The sequence below is a fragment of the Pan paniscus genome, chromosome 11, assembly GCF_029289425.2.
Source record: "Pan paniscus chromosome 11, NHGRI_mPanPan1-v2.0_pri, whole genome shotgun sequence".
Lineage (NCBI taxonomy): Eukaryota > Metazoa > Chordata > Mammalia > Primates > Hominidae > Pan > Pan paniscus.
In genome coordinates, this window is record NC_073260.2 from 55,192,733 (window position 1) to 55,210,523 (window position 17,791).

Here is a 17,791-nt window from a genome sequence, read left to right on the forward strand (position 1 = left end):
CTGTCTTGTTTTTCTGGGAAGATATTTCCTTTTTAACCATAGGCCTGATACCGTTCCAAATGTCCACTTACAGATACTACAAAAAGAGTGTTTCAAACCTGCTCTATGAAAGGGAATGTTCAACTCTGTGACTTGAATGCAAACATCACAAATAAGTTTCTGAGAATGCTGCTGTCTACTATTTATCTGTAATCCCGCTTCCAATGAAATCCTCAGTTTTATAGAAATATCCACTTGCAGATTCCAAAAAAAGAGTGTTTCACACGTGCTCTGTCAATAGAAAGTTTCAACACTGTTAGTTGTGTAGATAGAGCATAAACAAGTTTCTGAGATCGCTTCTATCTCGATTTTTATGGGAAGATATTTCCTTTTTAACCATAGGCCACAAAGCGCTGCAAATGTCCACTTCCAGATACTACAAAAAGAGTGTTTGAAACCTGCTCTATGAAAGGGAATGTTCAGCTCTGTGACTTAAATGGAAACATCACAAAGAAGTTTCTGAGAATGCTGCTGTGTACTTTTTATAGGTAATCCCGTTACCAACGAAATCCTCACAGCTATCCAAATATACACTTGCAGATTCTACAAAAAGAGTGTTTCAAAACTGCTGTATCAAAGGAAAGGTTCAAGTCTGTTAGTTGAGGACACACATCGCAAATAAGTTTCTGAGAATGCTTCTGTCATGTTTTTATGGGAAGATATTTCCTTTTTAACCATAGGCCTGATACCATTCCAAATGTCCACTTCCAGATACTACTAAAAGAGTGTTTCAAACCTGCTGTATGAAAGGGAATGTTCAACTCTGTGACTTGAATGCAAACATCACAAAGGAGTTTCTGAGTATGCTGCTGTCTACTATTTATCTGTAATCCCGCTTCCAACGAAATCCTCAGTTTTATAGAAATATCCACTTGCAGATTCCAAAAAAAGAGTGTTTCACACGTGCTCTGTCAATAGAAAGGTTCAAAACTGTTAGTTGTGTAGATCGAGCATAAACAAGTTTCTGAGATTGCTTCTATCTCGTTTTTATGGGAAGATATTTCCTTTTGTATCATAGGCCACAAAGCGATGCAAATGTCCCCTTCCAGATGCTACAAAAAGAGTGTTTCAAACCTGCTCTATGACAGGGAATGTTCAACTCTGTGACTTGAATGCAAACGTCATAAAGAAGTTTCTGAGAATGCTGCTGTCCACTATTTTTATGTAATCCCCTTTCCATCGAAATCCTCAGAGCTATCCAAATATCCACTTGCAGATTCTACAAAAAGAGTGTTTCAAAACTGCTGTATCAAAAGAAAGGTTCAAGTCTGTTAGTTGAGGACACACAACACTAATAAGTTTCTGAGAATGCTTATGTCTTGTATTTATGGGAAGATATTTCCTTTTTAACCATAGGCCTGATAACGTTCCAAATGTCCACTTCCAGATACTACAAAAAGAGTGTTTCAAACCTGCTCTATGAAAGGGAATGTTCAACTCTGTGACTTGAATGCAAACATCACAAAGAAGTTTCTGAGAATGCTGCTGTCTACTATTTATCTGTAATCCCGCTTCCAACGAAATCCTCAGTTTTATAGAAATATCCACTTGCAGATTCCAAAAAAAGAGTGTTTCACACGTGCTCTGTCAATAGAAAGGTTCAACACTGTTAGTTGTGTAGATAGAGCATAAACAAGTTTCTGAGATTGCTTCTATCTCGTTTTTATGGGAAGATATTTCCTTTTGTACCATAGGCCACAAAGCGCTGCAAATGTCCACTTCCAGATGCTACAAAAAGAGTGTTTCAAACCTGCTCTATGACAGGGAATGTTCAGCTCTGTGACTTGAATGCAAAAGTCACAAAGAAGTTTATGAAAATGCTGCTATCTACTTTTTGTATGTAATCCCGTTTCCAACAAAATCCTCAGAGCTATCCAAATATCCACTTGCAGATTCTACAAAAAGAGTGTTTCAAAACTGCTGTATGAAAAGAAAGGTTCAAGTCTGTTAGTTGAGGACACACATCGCAAATAAGTTTCTGAGAATGCTTCTGTCTTGTTTTTATGGGAAGATATTTCCTTTTTAACCATAGGCCTGATACCGTTCCAAATGTCCACTTCCAGATACTACTAAAAGAGTGTTTCAAACCTGTTCTATGAAAGGGAATGTTCAACTCTGTGTCTTGAATGCAAACATCGCAAAGAAGGTTCTGATAATGCTGCTGTCTACTATTTATCTGTAATCCCGCTTCCAATGAAATCCTCAGTTTTATGGAAATATCCACTTGCAGATTCCAAAAAAAGAGTGTTTCACACGTGCCCTGTCAATAGAAAGGTTCAACACTGTTAGTTGTGAAGATAGAGCATAAACACGTTTCTGAGATTGCTTCTATCTCGTTTTTATGGGAAGATATTTCCTTTTGTACCATAGGCCACAAAGCGCTGCAAATGTCCACTTCCAGATGCTACGAAAAGAGTGTTTCAAACCTGCTCTATGACAGGGAATGTTCAACTCTGTGACTTGAATGCAAACGTCACAAAGAAGACTCTGAGAATGCTGCTGTCCACTATTTTAATGTAATCCCGTTTCCAACGAAATCCTCAGAGCTATCCAAATATCCACTTGCAGATTCTACAAAAAGAGTGTTTCAAAACTGCTGTATCAAAAGAAAGGTTCAAGTCTGTTAGTTGAGGACACACATCGCAAATAAGTTTCTCAGAATGCTTCTGTCTTGTTTTTATGGGAAGATATTTCCTTTTAAACCATAGGCCTGATACCGTTCCAAATGTCCACTTCCAGATACTACAAAAGAGTGTTTCAAACCTGCTCTATGAAAGGGAATGTTCAACTCTGTGACTTGAATGCAAACATCACAAAGAAGTTTCTGAGAATGCTGCTGTCTACTATTTATCTCTAATCCCGCTTGCAATGAAATCCTCAGTTTTATAGAAATATCCACTTGCAGATTCCTAAAAAAGAGTGTTTCACACGTGCTCTGTCAATAGAAAGGTTCAACACTGTTAGTTGTGTAGATAGAGCATAAACAAGTTTCTGAGATTGCTTCTATCTCGTTTTTATGGGAAGATATTTCCTTTTGTACCATAGGCCAAAAAGCGCTTCAATTGTCCACTTCCAGATGCTACAAAAAGAATGTTTCAAACCTGCTCTATGACAGGGAATGTTCAACTCTGTGACTTGAATGCAAACGTCATAAAGAAGTTTCTGAGAATGCTGCTGTCCACTATTTTTATGTAATCCCCTTTCCAACGAAATCCTCAGAGCTATCCAAATATCCACTTGCAGATTCTACAAAAAGAGTGTTTCAAAACTGCTGTATGAAAAGAAAGGTTCAAGTCTGTTAGTTGAGGACACACAACACAAATAAGTTTCTGAGAATGCTTCTGTCTTGTTTTTATGGGAAGATATTTCCTTTTTAACCATAGGCCTGATAACGTTCCAAATGTCCACTTCCAGATACTACATAAAGACTGTTTCAAACCTGCTCTATGAAAGGGAATGTTCAACACTGTGACTTGAATGCAAACATCACAAAGAAGTTTCTGAGAATGCTGCTGTCTACTATTTATCTGTAATCCCGCTTCCAATGAAATCCTCAGTTTTATAGAAATATCCACTTGCAGATTCCAAAAAAAGAGTGTTTCACACGTGCTCTGTCAATAGAAAGTTTCAACACTGTTAGTTGTGAAGATCGAGCATAAACAAGTTTCTGAGATTGCTTCTATCTCGTTTTTATGGGAAGATATTTCCTTTTGTACCATAGGCCACAAAGCGCTGCAAATGTCCACTTCCGGATGCTACAAAAAGAGTGTTTCAAACCTGCTCTATGACAGGGAATGTTCAACTCTGTGACTTGAATGCAAACGTCACAAAGAAGTTTCTGAGAATGCTGCTGTCCACTATTTTTATGTAATCCCTTTTCCAACGAACTCCTCAGAGCTATCCAAATATCCACTTGCAGATTCTACAAAAAGAGTGTTTCAAAACTGCTGTATCAAAAGAAAGGTTCAAGTCTCTTAGTTGAGGACACACAACAGAAATATGTTTCTGAGAATGCTTCTGTCTTGTTTTTATGGGAAGATATTTCCTTTTTAACCATAGGCCTGATACCGTTCCAAATGTCCACTTCCAGATACTACAAAAAGAGTGTTTCAAACCTGCTCTATGAAAGGGAATGTTCAACTCTTTGACTTGAATGCAAACATCACAAAGAAGTTTCTGAGAATGCTGCTGTCTACTATTTATCTGTAATCCCGCTTCCAACGAAATCCTCAGTTTTATAGAAATATCCACTTGCAGATTCCAAAAAAAGAGTGTTTCACACGTGCTCTGTCAATAGAAAGGTTCAACACTGTTAGTTGTGTAGATACAGCATAAACAAGTTTCTGAGATTGCTTCTATCTCGTTTTTATGGGAAGATATTTCCTTTTGTACCATAGGCCACAAAGCGCTGCAAATGTCCACTTCCAGATGCTACAAAAAGCGTGTTTCAAACCTGCTCTATGACAGGGAATGTTCAACTCTGTGACTTGAATGCAAACGTCACAAAGAAGTTTCTGAGAATGCTGCTGTCTACTTTTTATATGTAATCCCGTTTCCAACAAAATCCTCAGAGCTATCCAAATATCCACTTGCAGATTCTACAAAAAGAGTGTTTCAAAACTGCTGTATCAAAAGAAAGGTTCAAGTCTCTTAGTTGAGGACACACATCGCAAATAAGTTTCTGAGAATGCTTCTGTCTTGTTTTTATGGGAAGATATTTCCTTTTTAACCATAGGCCTGATACCGTTCCAAATGTCCACTTCCAGATACTACAAAAAGAGTGTTTCAAACCTGCTCTATGAAAGGGAATGTTCAACTCTGTGACTTGAATGCAAACATCACAAAGAAGTTTCTGAGAATGCTGCTGTCTACTATTTATCTGTAATCCCGCTTCCAATGAAATCCTCAGTTTTATAGAAATATCCACTTGCAGATTCCTAAAAAAGAGTGTTTCACACGTGCTCTGTCAATAGAAAGGTTCAACACTGTTAGTTGTGAAGATAGAGCATAAACAAGTTTCTGAGATTGCTTCTATCTCGTTATTATGGGAAGATATTTCCTTTTGTACCATAGGCCAAAATCGCGGCAAATGTCCACTTCCAGATGCTACAAAAAGAGTGTTTCAAACCTGCTCTATGACAGGGAATGTTCAACACTGTGACTTGAATGCAAACGTCACGAAGAAGTTTCTGAGAATGCTGCTGTCCACTATTTTTATGTAATCCCTTTTCCAACGAACTCCTCAGAGCTATCCAAATATCCACATGCAGATTCTACAAAAAGAGTGTTTCAAAACTGCTGTAACAAAAGAAAGGTTCAAGTCTCTTAGTTGAGGACACACAACAGTAATAAGTTTCTGAGAATGCTTCTGTCTTGTTTTTATGGGAAGATATTTCCTTTTTAACCATAGGCCTGATACCATTCCAAATGTCCACTTCCAGATACTACAAAAAGAGTGTTTCAAACCTGCTCTATGAAAGGGAATGTTCAACTCTGTGACTTGAATGCAAACATCACAAAGAAGTTTCTGAGAATGCTGCTGTCTACTATTTATCTGTAATCCCGCTTCCAACGAAATCCTCAGTTTTATAGAAATATCCACTTGCAGATTCCAAAAAAAGAGTGTTTCACATGTGCTCTGTCAATAGAAAGGTTCAACACTGTTAGTTGTGTAGATAGAGCATACACAAGTTTCTGAGATTGCTTCTATCTCGTTTTTATGGGAAGATATTTCCTTTTGTACCATAGGCCAAAAAGCGCTGCAATTGTCCACTTCCAGATGCTACAAAAAGAGTGTTTCAAACCTGCTCTATGACAGGGAATGTTCAACTCTGTGACTTGAATGCAAAAGTCATAAAGAAGTTTCTGAGAATGCTGCTGTCTACTATTTATCTGTAATCCCGCTTCCAACGAAATCCTCAGTTTTATAGAAATATCCACTTGAAGATTCCAAAAAAAGAGTGTTTCACACGTGCTCTGTCAATAGGAAGGTTCAACACTGTTAGTTGTGTAGATACAGCATAAACAAGTTTCTGAGATTGCTTCTATCTCGTTTTTATGGGAAGATATTTCCTTTTGTACCATAGGCCACAAAGCGCTGCAAATGTCCACTTCCAGATGCTACAAAAAGCGTGTTTCAAACCTGCTCTATGACAGGGAATGTTCAACTCTGTGACTTGAATGCAAACGTCACAAAGAAGTTTCTGAGAATGCTGCTGTCTGCTTTTTATATGTAATCCCGTTTCCTACAAAATCCTCAGAGCTATCCAAATATCCACTTGCAGATTCTACAAAAAGCGTGTTTCAAAACTGCTGTATCAAAAGAAAGGTTCAAGTCTCTTAGTTGAGGACACACATCGCAAATAAGTTTCTGAGAATGCTTCTGTCTTGTTTTTATGGGAAGATATTTCCTTTTTAACCATAGGCCTGGTACCGTTCCAAATGTCCACTTCCAGATACTACAAAAAGAGTGTTTCAAACCTGCTCTATGAAAGGGAATGTTCAACTCTGTGACTTGAATGCAAACATCACAAAGAAGTTTCTGAGAATGCTGCTGTGTACTATATATCTGTAATCCCGCTTCCAATGAAATCCTAAGTTTTATAGAAATATCCACTTGCAGATTCCAAATAAAGAGTGTTTCACACGTGCTCTGTCAATAGAAAGGTTCAACACTGTTAGTTGTGAAGATAGAGCATAAACAAGTTTCTGAGATCGCTTCTATTTCGATTTTTATGGGAAGATATTTCCTTTTTAACCATAGGCCACAAAGCGCTGCAAATGTCCACTTCCAGATACTACAAAGAGTGTTTGAGACCTGCTCTATGAAAGGGAATGTTCAGCTCTGTGACTTAAATGGAAACATCACAAAGAAGTTTCTGAGAATGCTGATGTGTACTTTTTATAGGTAATCCCGTTTCCAACGAAATCCTCAGTGCTATCCAAATATACACTTGCAGATTCTACAAAAAGGGTGTTTCAAAACTGCTGTATCAAAAGAAAGGTTCAAGTCTGTTAGTTGAGGACACACATCGCAAATAAGTTTCTGAGAATGCTTCTGTCATGTTTTTATGGGAAGATATATCCTTTTTAACCATAGGCCTGATACCATTCCAAATGTCCACTTCCAGATACTACTAAAAGAGTGTTTCAAACCTGCTGTATGAAAGGAAATGTTCAACTCTGTGACTTGAATGCAAACATCACAAAGGAGTTTCTGAGTATGCTGCTGTCTACTATTTATCTGTAATCCCGCTTCCAACGAAATCCTCAGTTTTATAGAAATATCCACTTGCAGATTCCAAAAAAAGAGTGTTTCACACGTGCTCTGTCAATAGTAAGGTTCAACACTGTTAGTTGTGTAGATAGAGCATAAACAAGTTTCTGAGATTGCTTCTATCTCGTTTTTATGGGAAGATATTTCCTTTTGTACCATAGGCCACAAGCGCTGCAATTGTCCACTTCCAGATGCTACAAAAAGAGTGTTTCAAACCTGCTCTATGACAGGGAATGTTCAGCTCTGTGACTTGAATGCAAAAGTCACAAAGAAGTTTCTGAGAATGCTGCTGTCTACTTTTTGTATGTAATCCCGTTTCCAAAAAAATCCTCAGAACTATCCAAATATCCACTTGCAGATTCTACAAAAAGAGTGTTTCAAAACTGCTGTATCAAAAGTAAGGTTCAAGTCTGTTAGTTGAGGACACACATCGCAAATAAGTTTCTGAGAATGCTTCTGTCTTGTTTTTATGGGAAGATATTTCCTTTTTAACCATAGGCCTGATACCGTTCCAAATGTCCACTTCCAGATACTACAAAAAGAGTGTTTCAAACCTGCTCTATGAAAGGGAATGTTCAACTCTGTGACTTGAATGCAAACATCGCAAAGAAGTTTCTGAGAATGCTGCTGTCTACTATTTATCTGTAATCCCGCTTCCAATGAAATCCTCAGTTTTATAGAAATATCCACTTGCAGATTCCAAAAAAAGAGTGTTTCACACGTGCTCTGTCAATAGAAAGGTTCAACACTGTTAGTTGTGAAGATAGAGCTTAAACAAATTTCTGAGATTGCTTCTATCTCGTTTTTATGGGAAGATATTTCCTTTTCTACCATAGGCCACAAAGCGCTGCAAATGTCCACTTCCAGATGCTACAAAAAGAGTGTTTCAAACCTGCTCTATGACAGGGAATGTTCAACTCTGTGACTTGAATACAAACGTCACAAAGAAGTTTCTGAGAATGCTGCTGTCCACTATTTTTATGTAATCCCGTTTCCAACAAAATCCTCAGAGCTATCCAAATATCCACTTGCAGATTCTACAAAAAGAGTGTTTCAAAACTGCTGTATCAAAAGAAAGGTTCAAGTCTGTTAGTTGAGGACACACATCGCAAATAAGTTTCTCAGAATGCTTCTGTCTTGTTTTTATGGGAAGATATTTCCTTTTTAACCATAGGCCTGATACCGTTCCAAATGTCCACTTCCAGATACTACAAAAAGAGTGTTTCAAACCTGCTCTATGAAAGGGAATGTTCAACTCTGTGACTTGAATGCAAACATCACAAAGAAGTTTCTGAGAATGCTGCTGTCTACTATTTATCTGTAATCCCGCTTCCAACGAAATCCTCAGTTTTATAGAAATATCCACTTGCAGATTCCAAAAAAAGAGTGTTTCACACGTGCTCTGTCAATAGAAAGGTTCAACACTGATAGTTGTGTAGATAGAGCATAAACAAGTTTCTGAGATTGCTTCTATCTCGTTTTTATGGGAAGATATTTCCTTTTGTACCATAGGCCTAAAAGCGCTGCAATTGTTCACTTCCAGATGCTACAAAAAGAGTGTTTCAAACCTGCTCTATGACAGGGAATGTTCAACTCTGTGACTTGAATGCAAACGTCATAAAGAAGTTTCTGAGAATGCTGCTGTCCACTATTTTTATGTAATCCCCTTTCCAACGAAATCCTCAGAGCTATCCAAATATCCACTTGCAGATTCTACAAAAAGAGTGTTTCAAAACTGCTGTATCAAAAGAAAGGTTCAAGTCTGTTAGTTGAGGACACACAACACAAATAAGTTTCTGACAATGCTTCTGTCTTGTTTTTATGGGAAGATATTTCCTTTTTAACCATAGGCCTGATAACGTTCCAAATGTCCACTTCCAGATACTACATAAAGAGTGTTTCAAACCTGCTGTATGAAAGGGAATGTTCAACACTGTGACTTGAATGCAAACATCACAAAGAAGTTTCTGAGAATGCTGCTGTCTACTATTTATCTGTAATCCCGCTTCCAATGAAATCCTCAGTTTTATAGAAATATCCACTTGCAGATTCCAAAAAAAGAGTGTTTCACACGTGCACTGTCAATAGAAAGGTTCAACACTGTTAGATGTGAAGATAGAGCTTAAACAAGTTTCTGAGATTGCTTCTATCTCGTTTTTATGGGAAGATATTTCCTTTTTTACCATAGGCCAAAAAGCGCTGAAAATGTCCACTTCCAGATACTACAAAAAGAGTGTTTGAAACCTGCTCTATGAAAGGGAATGTTCAGCTCTGTGACTTAAATGGAAACATCACAAAGAAGTTTCTGAGAATGCTGCTGTCTACTTTTTATATGTAATCCCGTTTCCAACGAAATCCTCAGAGCTATCCAAATATCCACTTGCAGATTCTACAAAAAGAGTGTTTCAAAACTGGTGTATCAAAAGAAAGTTTCAAGTCTGTTAGTTGAGGACACACATCGCAAATAAGTTTCTGAGAATGCTTCTGTCTTGTTTTTATGGGAAGATATTTCCTTTTTAACCATAGGCCTGATACCGTTCCAAATGTCCACTTCCAGATACTACAAAAAGAGTGTTTCAAACCTGCTCTATGAAAGGGAATGTTCAACTCTGTGACTTGAATGCAAACATCACAAAGAAGTTTCTGAGAATGCTGCTGTCTACTATTTATCTGTAATCCCGCTTCCAACGAAATCCTCAATTTTATAGAAATATCCACTTGCAGATTCCAAAAAAAGAGTGATTCACACGTGCCCTGTCAACAGAAAGGTTCAACACTGTTAGTTGTGTAGATAGAGCATAAACAAGTTTCTGAGATTGCTTCTATCTCGTTTTTATGGGACGATATTTCCTTTTGTACCATAGGCCACAAACGCTGCAAATGTCCACTTCCAGATGCTACAAAAAGAGTGTTTCAAACCTGCTCTATGACAGGGAATGTTCAGCTCTGTGACTTGAATAGAAAAGTCACAAAGAAGTTTCTGAGAATGCTGCTGTCTACTTTTTGTATGTAATCCCGTTTCCAAAAAAATCCTCAGAACTATCCAAATATCCACTTGCAGATTCTACAAAAAGAGTGTTTCAAAACTGCTGTATCAAAAGAAAGGTTCAAGTCTGTTAGTTGAGGACACACATCGCAAATAAGTTTCTGAGAATGCTTCTGTCTTGTTTTTATGGGAAGATATTTCCTTTTTAACCATAGGCCTGATACCGTTCCAAATGTACACTTCCAGATACTACAAAAAGAGTGTTTCAAACCTGCTCTATGAAAGGGAATGTTCAACTCTGTGACTTGAATGCAAACATCGCAAAGAAGTTTCTGAGAATGCTGCTGTCTACTATTTATCTGTAATCCCGCTTCCAATGAAATCCTCAGTTTTATAGAAATATCCACTTGCAGATTCCAAAAAAAGAGTGTTTCACACGTGCACTGTCAATAGAAAGGTTCAGCACTGTTAGTTGTGAAGATAGAGCTTAAACAAATTTCTGAGATTGCTTCTATCTCGTTTTTATGGGAAGATATTTCCTTTTCTACCATAGGCCACAAAGCGCTGCAAATGTCCACTTCCAGATGCTACAAAAAGAGTGTTTCAAACCTGCTCTATGACAGGGAATGTTCAACTCTGTGACTTGAATGCAAACGTCACAAAGAAGTTTCTGAGAATGCTGCTGTCCACTATTTTTATGTAATCCCGTTTCCAACAAAATCCTCAGAGCTATCCAAATATCCACTTGCAGATTCTACAAAAAGAGTGTTTCAAAACTGCTGTATCAAAAGAAAGGTTCAAGTCTGTTAGTTGAGGACACACATCGCAAATAAGTTTCTCAGAATGCTTCTGTCTTGTTTTTATGGGAAGATATTTCCTTTTTAACCATAGGCCTGATACCGTTCCAAATGTCCACTTCCAGATACTACAAAAAGAGTGTTTCAAACCTGCTCTATGAAAGGGAATGTTCAACTCTGTGACTTGAATGCAAACATCACAAAGAAGTTTCTGAGAATGCTGCTGTCTACTATTTATCTGTAATCCCGCTTCCAACGAAATCCTCATTTTTATAGAAATATCCACTTGCAGATTCCAAAAAAAGAGTGTTTCACACGTGCTCTGTCAATAGAAAGGTTCAACACTGATAGTTGTGTAGATAGAGCATAAACAAGTTTCTGAGATTGCTTCTATCTCGTTTTTATGCGAAGATATTTCCTTTTCTACCATAGGCCAAAAAGCGCTGCAATTGTCCACTTCCAGATGCTACAAAAAGAGTGTTTCAAACCTGCTCTATGACAGGGAATGTTCAACTCTGTGACTGGAATGCAAACGTCACAAAGAAGTTTCTGAGTATGCTGGTGTCCACTATTTTTATGTAATCCCGTTTCCAACAAAATCCTCAGAGCTATCCAAATATCCACTTTCAGATTCTACAAAAAGAGTGTTTCAAAACTGCTGTATGAAAAGAAAGGTTCAAGTCTGTTAGTTGAGGACACACATCGCAAATAAGTTTCTCAGAATGCTTCTGTCTTGTTTTTATGGGAAGATATTTCCTTTTTAACCATAGGCCTGATACCGTTCCAAATGTCCACTTCCAGATACTACAAAAAGAGTGTTTCAAACCTGCTCTATGAAAGGGAATGTTCAACTCTGTGACTTGAATGCAAACATCGCAAAGAAGTTTCTGAGAATGCTGCTGTCTACTATTTATCTGTAATCCCGCTTCCAACGAAATCCTCAGTTTTATAGAAATATCCACTTGCAGATTCCAAAAAAGAGTGTTTCACACGTGCTCTGTCAATAGAAAGGTTCAACACTGTTAGTTGTGTAGATAGAGCATAAACAAGTTTCTGAGATTGCTTCTATCTCGTTTTTAAGGGAAGATATTTCCTTTTGTACCATAGGCCAAAAAGCGCTGCAATTGTCCACTTCCAGATGCTACAAAAAGAGTGTTTCAAACCTGCTCTATGACAGGGAATGTTCAACTCTGTGACTTGAATGCAAACGTCATAAAGCAGTTTCTGAGAATGCTGCTGTCCACTATTTTTATGTAATCCCCTTTCCAACGAAATCCTCAGAGCTATCCAAATATCCACTTGCAGATTCTACAAAAAGAGTGTTTCAAAACTGCTGTATCAAAAGAAAGGTTCAAGTCTGTTAGTTGAGGACACACAACACAAATAAGTTTCTGAGAATGCTTCTGTCTTATTTTTATGGGAAGATATTTCCTTTTTAACCATAGGCCTGATAACGTTCCAAATGTCCACTTCCAGATACTACATAAAGAGTGTTTCAAACCTGCTGTATGAAAGGGAATGTTCAACACTGTGACTTGAATGCAAACATCACAAAGAAGTTTCTGAGAATGCTGCTGTCTACTATTTATCGGTAATCCCGCTTCCAACGAAATCCTCAATTTTATAGAAATATCCACTTGCAGATTCCAAAAAAAGAGTGATTCACACGTGCCCTGTCAACAGAAAGGTTCAACACTGTTAGTTGTGTAGATAGAGCATAAACAAGTTTCTGAGATTGCTTCTATCTCGTTTTTATGGGAAGATATTTCCTTTTGTACCATAGGCCACAAACGCTGCAAATGTCCACATCCAGATGCTACAAAAAGAGTGTTTCAAACCTGCTCTATGACAGGGAATGTTCAGCTCTGTGACTTGAATGCAAAAGTCACAAAGAAGTTTCTGAGAATGCTGCTGTCTACTTTTTGTATGTAATCCCGTTTCCAAAAAAATCCTCAGAACTATCCAAATATCCACTTGCAGATTCTACAAAAAGAGTGTTTCAAAACTGCTGTATCAAAAGAAAGGTTCAAGTCTGTTAGTTGAGGACACACATCGCAAATAAGTTTCTGAGAATGCTTCTGTCTTGTTTTTATGGGAAGATATTTCCTTTTTAACCATAGGCCTGATACCGTTCCAAATGTCCACTTCCAGATACTACAAAAAGAGTGTTTCAAACCTGCTCTATGAAAGGGAATGTTCAACTCTGTGACTTGAATGCAAACATCGCAAAGAAGTTTCTGAGAATGCTGCTGTCTACTATTTATCTGTAATCCCGCTTCCAATGAAATCCTCAGTTTTATAGAAATATCCACTTGCAGATTCCAAAAAAAGAGTGTTTCACACGTGCACTGTCAATAGAAAGGTTCAGCACTGTTAGTTGTGAAGATAGAGCTTAAACAAATTTCTGAGATTGCTTCTATCTCGTTTTTATGGGAAGATATTTCCTTTTCTACCATAGGCCACAAAGCGCTGCAAATGTCCACTTCCAGATGCTACAAAAAGAGTGTTTCAAACCTGCTCTATGACAGGGAATGTTCAACTCTGTGACTTGAATGCAAACGTCACAAAGAAGTTTCTGAGAATGCTGCTGTCCACTATTTTTATGTAATCCCGTTTCCAACAAAATCCTCAGAGCTATCCAAATATCCACTTGCAGATTCTACAAAAAGAGTGTTTCAAAACTGCTGTATCAAAAGAAAGGTTCAAGTCTGTTAGTTGAGGACACACATCGCAAATAAGTTTCTCAGAATGCTTCTGTCTTGTTTTTATGGGAAGATATTTCCTTTTTAACCATAGGCCTGATACCGTTCCAAATGTCCACTTCCAGATACTACAAAAAGAGTGTTTCAAACCTGCTCTATGAAAGGGAATGTTCAACTCTGTGACTTGAATGCAAACATCACAAAGAAGTTTCTGAGAATGCTGCTGTCTACTATTTATCTGTAATCCCGCTTCCAACGAAATCCTCAGTTTTATAGAAATATCCACTTGCAGATTCCAAAAAAAGAGTGTTTCACACGTGCTCTGTCAATAGAAAGGTTCAACACTGATAGTTGTGTAGATAGAGCATAAACAAGTTTCTGAGATTGCTTCTATCTCGTTTTTATGCGAAGATATTTCCTTTTCTACCATAGGCCAAAAAGCGCTGCAATTGTCCACTTCCAGATGCTACAAAAAGAGTGTTTCAAACCTGCTCTATGACAGGGAATGTTCAACTCTGTGACTTGAATGCAAACGTCACAAAGAAGTTTCGGAGTATGCTGGTGTCCACTATTTTTATGTAATCCCGTTTCCAACAAAATCCTCAGAGCTATCCAAATATCCACTTTCAGATTCTACAAAAAGAGTGTTTCAAAACTGCTGTATGAAAAGAAAGGTTCAAGTCTGTTAGTTGAGGACACACATCGCAAATAAGTTTCTCAGAATGCTTCTGTCTTGTTTTTATGGGAAGATATTTCCTTTTTAACCATAGGCCTGATACCGTTCCAAATGTCCACTTCCAGATACTACAAAAAGAGTGTTTCAAACCTGCTCTATGAAAGGGAATGTTCAACTCTGTGACTTGAATGCAAACATCACAAAGAAGTTTCTGAGAATGCTGCTGTCTACTATTTATCTGTAATCCCGCTTCCAACGAAATCCTCAGTTTTATAGAAATATCCACTTGCAGATTCCAAAAAAGAGTGTTTCACACGTGCTCTGTCAATAGAAAGGTTCAACACTGTTAGTTGTGTAGATAGAGCATAAACAAGTTTCTGAGATTGCTTCTATCTCGTTTTTAAGGGAAGATATTTCCTTTTGTACCATAGGCCAGAAAGCGCTGCAATTGTCCACTTCCAGATGCTACAAAAAGAGTGTTTCAAACCTGCTCTATGACAGGGAATGTTCAACTCTGTGACTTGAATGCAAACGTCATAAAGCAGTTTCTGAGAATGCTGCTGTCCACTATTTTTATGTAATCCCCTTTCCAACGAAATCCTCAGAGCTATCCAAATATCCACTTGCAGATTCTACAAAAAGAGTGTTTCAAAACTGCTGTATCAAAAGAAAGGTTCAAGTCTGTTAGTTGAGGACACACAACACAAATAAGTTTCTGAGAATGCTTCTGTCTTATTTTTATGGGAAGATATTTCCTTTTTAACCATAGGCCTGATAACGTTCCAAATGTCCACTTCCAGATACTACATAAAGAGTGTTTCAAACCTGCTGTATGAAAGGGAATGTTCAACACTGTGACTTGAATGCAAACATCACAAAGAAGTTTCTGAGAATGCTGCTGTCTACTATTTATCGGTAATCCCGCTTCCAACGAAATCCTCAATTTTATAGAAATATCCACTTGCAGATTCCAAAAAAAGAGTGATTCACACGTGCCCTGTCAACAGAAAGGTTCAACACTGTTAGTTGTGTAGATAGAGCATAAACAAGTTTCTGAGATTGCTTCTATCTCGTTTTTATGGGAAGATATTTCCTTTTGTACCATAGGCCACAAACGCTGCAAATGTCCACTTCCAGATGCTACAAAAAGAGTGTTTCAAACCTGCTCTATGACAGGGAATGTTCAGCTCTGTGACTTGAATGCAAAAGTCACAAAGAAGTTTCTGAGAATGCTGCTGTCTACTTTTTGTATGTAATCCCGTTTCCAAAAAAATCCTCAGAACTATCCAAATATCCACTTGCAGATTCTACAAAAAGAGTGTTTCAAAACTGCTGTATCAAAAGAAAGGTTCAAGTCTGTTAGTTGAGGACACACATCGCAAATAAGTTGCTGAGAATGCTTCTGTCTTGTTTTTATGGGAAGATATTTCCTTTTTAACCATAGGCCTGATACCGTTCCAAATGTCCACTTACAGATACTACAAAAAGAGTGTTTCAAACCTGCTCTATGAAAGGGAATGTTCAACTCTGTGACTTGAATGAAAACATCGCAAAGAAGTTTCTGAGAATGCTGCTGTCTACTATTTATCTGTAATCCCGCTTCCAATGAAATCCTCAGTTTTATAGAAATATCCACTTGCAGATTCCAAAAAAAGAGTGTTTCACACGTGCACTGTCAATAGAAAGGTTCAACACTGTTAGTTGTGAAGATAGAGGTTAAACAAATTTCTGAGATTGCTTCTATCTCGTTTTTATGCGAAGATATTTCCTTTTCTACCATAGGCCACAAAGCGCGGCAAATGTCCACTTCCAGATGCTACGAAAAGAGTCTTTCAAACCTGCTCTATGACAGGGAATGTTAAACTCTGTGACTTGAATGCAAACGTCACAAAGAAGTTTCTGAGAATGCTGCTGTCCACTATTTTTATGTAATCCCGTTTCCAACAAAATCCTCAGAGCTATCCAAATATCCACTTGCAGATTCTACAAAAAGAGTGTTTCAAAACTGCTGTATCAAAAGAAAGGTTCAAGTCTGTTAGTTGAGGACACACATCGCAAATAAGTTTCTCAGAATGCTTCTGTCTTGTTTTTATGGGAAGATATTTCCTTTTTAACCATAGGCCTGATACCGTTCCAAATGTCCACTTCCAGATACTACAAAAAGAGTGTTTCAAACCTGCTCTATGAAAGGGAATGTTCAACTCTGTGACTTGAATGCAAACATCACAAAGAAGTTTCTGAGAATGCTGCTGTCTACTATTTATCTGTAATCCCGCTTCCAACGAAATCCTCAGTTTTATAGAAATATCCACTTGCAGATTCCAGAAAAGAGTGTTTCACACGTGCTCTGTCAATAGAAAGGTTCAACACTGTTAGTTGTGTAGATAGAGCATAAACAAGTTTCTGAGATTGCTTCTATCTCGTTTTTATGGGAAGATATTTCCTTTTGTACCATAGGCCAAAAAGCGCTGCAATTGTCCACTTCCAGATGCTACAAAAAGAGTGTTTCAAACCTGCTCTATGACAGGGAATGTTCAACTCTGTGACTTGAATGCAAACGTCATAAAGAAGTTTCTGAGAATGCTGCTGTCCACTATTTTTATGTAATCCCCTTTCCAACGAAATCCGCAGAGCTATCCAAATATCCACTTGCAGATTCTACAAAAAGAGTGTTTCAAAACTGCTGTATCAAAAGAAAGGTTCAAGTCTGTTAGTTGAGGACACACAACACAAATAAGTTTCTGAGAATGCTTCTGTCTTGTTTTTATGGGAAGATATTTCCTTTTTAACCATAGGCCTGATAACGTTCCAAATGTCCACTTGAGATACTACATAAAGAGTGTTTCAAACCTGCTGTATGAAAGGGAATGTTCAACACTGTGACTTGAATGCAAACATCACAAAGAAGTTTCTGAGAATGCTGCTGTCTACTATTTATCTGTAATCCCGCTTCCAATGAAATCCTCAGTTTTATAGAAATATCCACTTGCAGATTCCAAAAAAAGAGTGTTTCACACGTGCTCTGTCAATAGAAAGGTTCAACACTGTTAGTTGTGTAGATAGAGCATAAACAAGTTTCTGAGATTGCTTCTATCTCGTTTTTATGGGAAGATATTTCCTTTTGTACCATAGGCCACAAGCTCTGCAAATGTCCACTTCCAGATGCTACAAAAAGAGTGTTTCAAACATGCTCTATGACAGGGAATGTTCAACTCTGTGACTTGAATGCAAACGTCACAAAGAAGTTTCTGAGAATGCTGCTGTCCACTATTTTTATGTAATCCCGTTTCCAACAAAATCCTCAGAGCTATCCAA